At 42.5% G+C, this 10,265-nt stretch overlaps 1 protein-coding gene across 1 annotated transcript in view; it reads left to right on the top strand.

Annotated features, from left to right (window-relative positions):
- LINGO2 (leucine rich repeat and Ig domain containing 2) overlaps positions 1–10,265 on the top strand; it is a 200,250-nt gene that overhangs the window by 162,020 nt on the left and 27,965 nt on the right. The gene's annotated exons all lie outside the window — the stretch shown is intronic.

Genomic DNA, 10,265 nt, shown 5'->3' on the forward strand with positions numbered 1-10,265 from the left:
TGACGCTGCAGCCTGAGGCGCGCCGTGCGTTCTCCCGGGGGAGTTGTCACTGGATCCCGGGACCCTGGCAGTGGCGGGCCGCACAGGCTCCCCGGAAGGGCGTGTGGCTAGTGACCTGTGTTCGCACACAGGCCTCCTGGCGGCGGCAGCAGCGGCCTTAGCGTCCCATGTCCGTCTCTGGGCTCCGCACTCTTAGCCGCGGCTCGCGCCCGTCCCTGGAGCTCTCTCAAGCAGCGTTCTTAATCCCCTCTCCTCGTGCACCAGGAAACAAAGAGGGACGTAAAAGTCTCTTGCCTCTTCGGCAGGTCCAGACCCCTCCCCGGACTCTCTCCCGGCTAGCCGCGGCGCACCAACGCCCTGCAGGCTGTGTTCACGCAGCCAACCTCAGTCCTCTCCCAGCGCTCCGACAAAAGCCGGAGCCTCAGCTCCCAGTCCCGCCCGCCCCGGCGGACGAGCAGACAAGCCTCTCGCTGGTGAGTGCCGGTCGGCCCGATCCTCTGCGCTGGAATCTGTCCGCTTTGCCCTCCGCACCCCTGTTGCTGTGCTCTCCTCCGCGGCTCCCAAGCTCCCCCACTCCGCCTCCCGAAGTCTCCACCCGCGAAGGGGCTTCCTAGTGTGTGGACACTTTTCCTCCTTCACAGCTCTCTCCCGCTGGTGCAGGACCCGTCCCTATCCTTTTGTCTCTGTTTAGTTTTTTCTTTTGCCCTAACCAGGTACGTGGGGGGTTCCTTGCCTTTTGGGAGGTCTGAGGTCTTCTGCTAGCGTTCAGTAGGTGTTCCGTAGGAGTTGTTCCACGCGTAGATGTATTTCTGGTGTATCTGTGGAGAGGAAGGTGATCTCCGCGTCTTACTCTTCCGCCATCTTCCCGGAAGTCCTCGATAATTACATCTTAAGCAGATCATTAAAACTCTGTAAATCTTTCCCCATTTGTAAAATGGGAATGCTATTAATACCACCACGTATGGTGTCATAAGGACTTTAAAAAGTAATAGAGGATGAATATAAACTGGTAACACCATTCTCCTCACCCCACTCTGCTTCTTGAGTGTAAACATTTAGAGCAAGAGTTAGCTATGATGTCTAATTTAGAGCTAGAAGCACAGAAAATGGATTAACTATGATGCTGACTTTGTCAGTGTCCTATAGTGGATTTCCATTTCCTTAGCCCAGAAAAGCAGGGTGCTCTTTTTTTTTAATTGAGGTATAATTGATGTACAATGTAATATGTTTCAGGTGTACAACGGTGATTCACAATTTTTAAAGGTTATTCCATTTATAGTTATTATAAAATATTGGCTATATTCCTTGTGTTATACAATACATCTTTGTAGCTTACATAGAGAACAGACTATTGGTTACCAGTGGGGAAAGGGAAGGGGGGCCTAACAAGGATAGGGGATTAAGAGGTACAAACTATTATGTGTAAAATAAACTGTGCTCTTTCTATATTCCTCTCAGACCTTAAGCCAGAGCCCAAGCGCAGGCCTATTGACTGTTAGTTTCAACCACCAGGTGGCATTGAGGAAATGATGTGTTTCCCTTCTACTCAGACTTTGAAGGAAGTTTTTTTCTTTAACATCTTTATTGGAGTATAATTGCTTTACAGTGGTGTGTTAGTTTCTGCTTTATAACAAAGTGAATCAGTTATACATATACATATATCCCCATATCTCTTCCCTCTTGCATCTCCTTCCCTCCCACCCCTCTAGGTGGTCACAAACCACCGAGCTGATCTCCCTGTGCTATGCAGCTACTCCCCACTAGCTATCTATTTTACGTTTGGTAGTGTATATATGTCCATGCCACTCTGTCACTTTGTCCTAGCTTACCCTTCCCCCTCCCCATATCCTCAAGTCCATTCTCTAGTAGGTCTGTGTCTTTATTCCCGTCTTACCCCTAGGTTCTTCATGACCTTTTTTTTTTTCTTAGATTCCATATATATGTGTTAGCATACAGTATTTGTTTTTCTCTTTCTGACTTACTTCACTCTGTATGACAGACTCTAGGTCCATCCACCTCACTACAAATATCTCAATTTTGTTTCTTTTTATGGCTGAGTAATATTCCATTGTATCTATGTGCCACATCTTTATCCATTCATCTGTCAATGGACACTTAGGTTGCTTCCATGTCCTGGCTATTGTAAATAGAGCTGCAATGAACATTTTGGTACATGACTCTTTTTGAATTATGGTTTTCTCAGGGTATATGCCCAGTAGTGGGATAAAATAAATAAATGAAGGAAGTTTTGAAGTAGGAACATATGTACTTAACAAGACAAATGTTCCGAAGACTCATTCCATTTCTTGACACCATTTCCCCTGGCCAGATGTGCTACAGCTCATTGCTCACCTATTAAAGCCTAGTTGGTTCTTACATTCAAGATGCATTGGGAAGGTCCACACACAGCCTCCCACCGCTAATAAGATGAAGGCAATGGTTGTTCAGGGCTCGTAAACCTGTGACCCTCATAGATCAATTTCAGAGCAATATTGTGCTTAAATGAACACAGTCGCAGCAACCAGGAATAATTTTAAAACAACTCAAACTAGCATTACTCAATATTATGAAGGGGACAGGAAATCCCCCAGCAATAAATTTTAAAATCCCTTTCCAGGTTCTTCCCAATCCATTGCCACACACAGTACAGCTCTGCTTCTCAAACCAGTGAAAACTCTTACAGCCCTTGTTTTTGCTTCCCCCTGCCTGCTTTTCTATCATTTCCCCACTGTACAGCCCTGGAACTGCCCAAGACTACATCTTGCAGCTGAAGAGAAGGGTAGGTTCTAATGTAGACCTTGCCAGAAATCTCTAGTGGGTAAGCAGAGAAAACAATCTGGGAAAACTCAAAAATTAATCACTTACAGTTTGTTATAAATTGGATAAAAGCCTTTTGTCAGAGATATAGTTGCAAAAATTATCCAGTCTGTGGCTTAGCTTTTTTAAAACTATTTCTTTCAAAGAGAAATAATTGTTAATCTTGGGCAAAAAAAGTGTTATGGCAATAAAAAGTAAACCCTGGCAGAATGTGAAACGAATCACTTATATCTTGGCATATTGTACCCACACTTAAGAAATGCAACAAACAGTGCTGCAAATTGCAAAAGGAACAATGAGATCCGGTTGCAGAAAACACTGAATTAGAAATCTAAAGTTTCATTCCAATCAATTGTAGAAACTTTAAAAGGTGACTTTACCTCTCTGATTCTTCACTTGCTCCCTTTTATTGATATGGAAACCAAGGCTTTTCTTAGTAAGATGAAAAGACTGACATAAAGTCCCAAGGGTCATCGGGTAAGCAGGAGAGCTCTAGGAAGGCAAGAACCATGTCTTTATGTGCTTTTGTATCTCTGGTACCTACCTGACAGGGCCTGGCACGTGTAAGCACCCAGTGGCTTTTGGATGGATGCGAGACTTGTACCTGGGCTGCTGAATCCAGAGCCAAAGCCCATGGCCTATCCCACTTGGTATCTCACTTCCTCACTGTGCCTCCTTTCTATTAATGTCCCACCCCCTTCAGATGATTGACAAGCACTTCTAGTCCACGCACTAAAGGTACAGAATACCAGTCCTCAACCATGTCATTATTTTAATGGTGAGAATATCTCTAACGTTAACTAGTTTTTTTTTTTTTTTTTTTTTTTTTTGCGGTACGCGGGCCTCTCACTGCTGTGGCCTCTCCGTTGCGGAGCACAGGCTCCGGACGCGCAGGCTCAGCGGCCATGGCTCACGGGCCCAGCCGCTCCGCGGCATGTGGGATCTTCCCGGACACCCGTGTCCCCTGCATCGGCAGGCGGACTCTCAACCACTGCGCCACCAGGGAAGCCCGTTAACTAGTGTTTTTGAGTTAACATTTAGATGTTAATGTTAACAGAGCCTCTAAGCTGCGTGTATTTTTCATAACTAGATGGCACAATTTGTTCCCATTGCTCTAAAATTATTTCCCCATTTTCTCTGAGAAAAAAATGATGCATTCATACCCTTATTGTTAGCATCATGATTTAGGAGGATATCTCAAGGTCACTTGGTTGTATTTAATTAGAAATTACTATTTTAAGTGTTACGTGTTTTTATGTGTCTAGTGTATTATGGGATGGAGTCAGGGCAACAGAGAAGAACAAAGTAGGAAAGACACAGCGTGTATCGTGTGCTGTATCCACAACTGATTGATGACACGCATGTAGCACTTTGCAGTTTACAAAACGTGCCTATCTTCTGATTAACTCCTCTGAACGATCATGAGACGTTGGTATTATTGTTAACCAGTTTACAGATAAGAGGCTGAGGCTAAGCATCATTTAAGTGACTTGTTCAAGATCACAGAGCTGGGTCTGAGATTCCCAGCTAGGTTCTCTGCTCTCAGAACAAATTTTGAGCCAGGATAGTAGAACAATTAAGGATATATCATCTTTGGCCAGATTGCTTAGTATTAATATCCCAGTGTTGCTACTTATTAGCTGTGTGAGCTAAATAAGGCAAGTCATGTCATGTTTTTGTGCCTTAGTTTGCCATTCTCAAAATGGGAAGAAAAATAGAACTTACCACATTGGGTGTTCAGGGGAATTGCATTCATGCATATAATTTTCTTAGAAAATTTTCTTAGAACCAGCATGTTAGGAAATACTTAATAAGTGTGTGTGTGTGTGTGTGTGTGTGTGTGCACATGTGCGTGTTTTCACTAGACTGAACTGTTTCTCACATTTCTGGAAATCTCTCACACATTAGCTCCTAAAGTACATTTCACTGCCTTTCATCAAAAGAGCTGATTCTTGGCGGCAGCCTGATTATAAATTATGTATAGTGTATTTATGAGGAGATCGTGAGTATGCATCAGCACATCCATTTGGGAACAGGGTCCCAACGTGTAGAAGATGAACACAGACAAAACCCTGACCTCTAGTGTAATCTTCATTAAGGTGCTTCTCAGATAAAATCCCTGTGCTTCAGGAGCTGATTGCCGCAGTAACCCTGCAGCCCACAGAACATAATGCAAGCTCTAATTTAAAATATCATGCAGGAAGGGAAACTTACAGTTTTCACAGAGTCTGTAGATCAAACACAAGATGAGAACTAAGTGTCTGCCCAGTGTATCAAGCATGGAAGCAGGCAGTGTGGCTTTTGAGTTCTTTCCTAGTCAATTTTATCGATTAAACCTCAAACTCTCTAATGTGGTTCCTGTTGCTTGGATGTCTAAAAGCAGCCTTTGAACAAAGTGAGGAGACTCAATCCAGGCAGTCAGGGAGTAGAAATACCGTTCAAAATACAAGCTGTATCTGCTTTAGAGCCGCTAAAAACCAAGGGACCAAACTGAGTCTCAAAAGGTTTAGGGTCACACGTGCTGAACTCTATCACTTGACTTAGAGGTGCCAGGTTTGATCTGCTGGCCCTTCACTATGCTAGATGCACAGGAGACTCTGCTCTTTGAACCAGGCTGGAGCAGCAGCAGCCCCAGGGCCCTCTGGGTGGGTTAAGACAGCTCCTAAGCTGCCTGGTTGGGTGCATTTCCTTGTCAGCCTCATCTTTCTCATCATCTTCATTCAAATCAGGCCATGCTACAAAACTACCCTCATTCTGCCTCTGGGAGACCATATGGGGTTGCAGAAATCACATGAACCTCAGGGTCAGGGAAAACTGGGTCTGTTTGAGTCCATGATTTGCTTTTTATTACCTGTGTGATAAAGGGCAACTCACTTATCCTCTTTCTGCTTCAATATCTTTATCTTTAAATGGAGATAAAACATAGTAATCTACAACGTTGTCAGGAGGATTAAATGAGATAATACATGGGAAAGTATTCAGCATATATCAGGATCAGGTACTTAAATGTCAGTTCAGGGGGAGAGAGGAAGAGAAACAGAAGGCATTTGTATTGACTGACTTTTAGAGAGAGAGAACTTCTAGAAAAGTACAGATGAGTATCTGACTCGTTAATAAAATTTTAACTTGACTGAGATCAATAAAATGCCCCATGTGTTGACTACAAATACACACTCATCAGCAATCCCCAGGAAAATCTATCAGGGTTATTTCCTTTCATTAAAGAGCAATATAAAGAGTGATCAACTCTCCTAATTGACCTGTGGTTTGCTTTCATACGTGACACTTCTGTTCTGCACAGAGGGCACAAATCTTCCAATTACCTTTAGTTCATAATTCATTACGTCACATTAGAAGCTAAACATGAACACAGAAAAAGGACCACTTGAGGGGCACTTCTCCTATTGCGTTCTTATCCCCCAAAGCTGCCTGAGCCCCCTCATGGTTGATGTGTGTAAGAGCCAAAGGAATATCTTCACCCACCCCAGGTTGGCCAACCTCTTACATCTGAAATCAAAGCAACTGCATAGTGGCGTCAAGAGACAGCCCTCTCACTCAGGACCAGAAATGAATAGCACACCAACTAATGAAGAAGGCATTACAGGCCTGATGACACAAGGAGGCCTGGAAAAATGCCGAGGCAAACATCTGTAGTTTCATAAAGATGGTGAAAGGCATGCTAATCGTCTTGTTGATGGTGGTCAAACATTGAAGATAGTCCCTTTAAGGGCAGTGACAATACATTCTGTCTTTTGGACTTAGAAGCAAAAGTACTGGATGTCCAGAATCCTGGATGATTATCTGGTACTGGCTATCTTTCTGGAAATCTGAGTGCTTCAGACTTAACCAGCAAAATGGATTATTCATTAGGGAATTTTCTTGCTAGTTCATTGCCAGGGAAGTGAATGAATGAATGAATAAATAAATGACATAGAAAGGTACTGGGCATCCTGCAAGTTTGAGGACATTATAGCCAGAGCTGTGCCTTTCTCTACCTCTGTTTTGGACTGGCTTTATTACTATACATTATTTTTTTTAACATCTTTATTGGAGTATAATTGCTTTACAATGTTGTGTTAGTTTCTGCTGTATAACAAATACTATACATTATTTCGTTTCTTCTGACTGAACAGCAATCCTTCCTTTGCACCTTTGTCTCTTAGCATCAAAACAAGATTCTTGCCACCCAGTGAAAGAGAAGCTAAAGCACCCTGAATAGCTAGTGTTGGAAACAGGTACTCAGTACCCTGGGCCCTGTCCCCTTCGTATGTCAACACTGGCTGGAACGGGAACCCAGCTCCCTTAATTAGTGAGAAAGGATGACTACCCACGTGCAATGAGACTCTTCCTCTTCAGGAACCACACTGTTTTTTTCTGAACGTGTTTTCCTTTATTTGTTAGCCATATGAATATGCAATTTTGTCAAATGTTCAGTTTTTTGTCTGTGTCTACATTGGGTTGTCTGTCTTTTTTAGTATTGATTTGCAGGAGTTCTTTTTTTTTTAACTTTGTATTTTATATTGGAGCATAGTTGATTAACAATGTTGTGATAGTTTCGGGTGTACAGCAGAGTGATTCACTTAGACATATACGTGTATCTGTTCTTTTTCAAATTCTTTTCCCATTTAGGTTGTTACATAATATTAAGCAGTGTTCCCTGTGCTACACAGTAGGTCCTTGAACAACACTTTTAGAACAACTCTGGTTTTCAATTGGTTCTCATTTACATGAAGGGTTTGGTTTGCTAATTTCTGAGAAAGAGTTGGTTTTAGTATTTCCTTTGTAAGCCTTTGTCCTTTAATATGTGACAATAGAATTCTTCCACTTATTATGACGGGATATCTTTCATTTTCTTATTGTCCTTAATATCAAAGGATCACAGTGGAATGTTCTTCCAAATTGTCTTGACGTTGCAGAGGTGAGCTGGAGGGGAAGTAAAATGCATGCTTCTGCTTTCCATAAAGATTATGGACTTTATCACACCTCTCTTTTTCGTTTCCATTGAGGTAGGTTACTAGCAGGAAGAGAATAGAAAACGACATAAAACAAAATTCACAAGATAATTTAAAAACTACTTCATTGGTACGATCATTTTAAAATATATATTTACACATGATATTTAATCCTAAAGATCATCCAGTTCAGTTCCTTCAGGACATATATGAAAAACAGACTAAGTGACCTCTCCCAGATAACCGAGTGAAAGAGTGACCCAGGAGTACGTTAACCCTATGTCTTCCCACTTCACTGCATTTCCTTCCCATGTGTGTTAAACTCATAGGAAACTGAAATAGGACATAAAGATCAATGACTTGAGGGACAGTAAAATGGAAATGAAGATGGCAAATCCTGGCACAAGAGTTCCACTAACCTTGCACTGCTAATTGATCTGATCCTCTTTCCCGGTGAGCCCACACACACAGCCTTCTCAACCCAGTGCTTCGGGTAGCCATTCCCATGGATTAGATTTGTTACACAATGTGAAGCATATTTCCTATTCTGGGTTTAGCAGTTAAGTGCATGGAGTTTGGAATAGGATTCATCGATGTTCAAATTCCAGTTCCACCACTTACCAGCTGTGTGACCCTGAGCAAGTGACTTGACTCCTCTGAGCCTTGAGTTCTGTAAAATAGAAGGTAGTTTTCCTTTTGGGGTTGGTAAATGGTGAGTGAAGTGCTTGGCACAGTGCATGGCATATAGTAAGTACCCTCTCAATCAGTGATATCAATTATTATTCAAAAGAATCAACCACTTTTCTGTATTTTCTACTTTTCAACTTTGAAGCATTGGGTTTATCAAAATGTGTGTGAGGAGAGTTTTATGGAGCTATTCAATGGCATCTCAGGCCTTGTTGCTGGATTCTATATTAAAAATAAGTCTAGGAGAGACTCCATTTAGAAATAAATTCTCGGGCTTCCCTGGTGGCGCAGTGGTTGAGAGTCCGCCTGCCGATGCAGGGGACACGGGTTCGTGCCCCGGTCCAGGAAGATCCCACATGCCGCGGAGCAGCTGGGCCCATGAGCCATGGCCGCTGAGCCTGCACGTCCGGAGTCTGTGCTCTGCAACAGGAGAGGCCACAGCAGTGAGAGGCCCGCGTACCGCAAAAAAAAAAAAAAAGAAAGAAATTCTCCCAGGTAGAACCTGTTTGTCTCTTTTCAGCCACGTGATCAGTGTCCCTCCAAAGTATTGTTGCACTGAATTGCAGTTCAGCTAAAGATCGCTCATTTAGAGGCTAAAGAAGCCTGGCAGGAGTTTAGAATTCAGGATGGAATCAATGTCAAAGCTGAATCTGGAGATGAATTGTTCTTATATCCATCCCATCCCAGAAGCAAAGGGTACAGGAGACAAAAACAATATAAAGTGTGGCCAGGTCGAAAAGGCTCTTTGATGAGATGTCCTTTCCGGAGATGCTATCCAGGAAGAGGGAGCTAAAAGCAGTAGAGCACACACTCGACTGAACCAAAAATGTTTTCATTGATGCCCACTGGGGCTTGTTTGCAGAGCCTGAATCTGGGGCAAACAGCTTGACGCATCTCTTAATGCCTGGTCTCAGCACTTACTTGAGATGTATTTCTTTCCTGTTAAAAACAGTTGCAGTCACTCTTTGGCATGAATTGTTTTCTGGAAAGCATGGTGCCAATGTGAGACTGTTGTACTGGCTGGTGAAATGTTTAGGCTTCCATGTGATTGGGGAGCAGTTCAGATAATCACTTTAAATATTTCACTAACATAGTAGTAATATTTTAAATAAATATTTTAAAAGTATACTGTGATAGAGCTGCTGTTTAACATACCCACACTTTTTTATTTTTAATAAAATTTGTCTCCTGAGGATATGTCATCAAGAGCTCTCCCTAGAATATTATCATTTGTAATAGATGCTTCTGAATAGTTTATTTCTATTTATACTAGTAGCTGGGGAGTCATGGTAACCTGGGGAAGTGCAAAAGCAAAACATATTTTTCTTTTGGGGACATAAGGGTAAGCCACAGTAAAATTGTCGGTTGCCCTTCGAGTTCTCTGTCTCCTGAAGTAACGAATTAGTCACCCAGAGGGGCATGAATATTCCCATCAGGCAAAGCTTCCCCGGTTGTCTGGGAGGTTTAATTCTCAGATATTGACCGTTAGGAGTGACTGTGAAATGCCACCTCCCGTCTTCGTGCCTATAGTGTGGTTGTGAGCACCATTTCTCCCTTCTGGTCGTCTGCTTTTTTGAAAGAGAAAAAAATGGAGACAAAGTCCTACTTTTAGCATGATGCCTAGAGTCTATTTCCATGAATATTGCATAATTACTGAGAGAGAGCCTCTTATGAATTTTCAGGTGTGTGCTTCCAATTCATTTTTGTTTTCCATTTACATAAAAAGTCGATTGGAACACGAGTCTTTGTCGTTGCCTTAGTGGAATCTTCTCATGGGATTTCTCACAGAGATTTCTGTGCTCGAAACCA

The sequence above is a fragment of the Orcinus orca genome, chromosome 6 (genome assembly GCF_937001465.1).
Source record: "Orcinus orca chromosome 6, mOrcOrc1.1, whole genome shotgun sequence".
NCBI lineage: Eukaryota > Metazoa > Chordata > Mammalia > Artiodactyla > Delphinidae > Orcinus > Orcinus orca.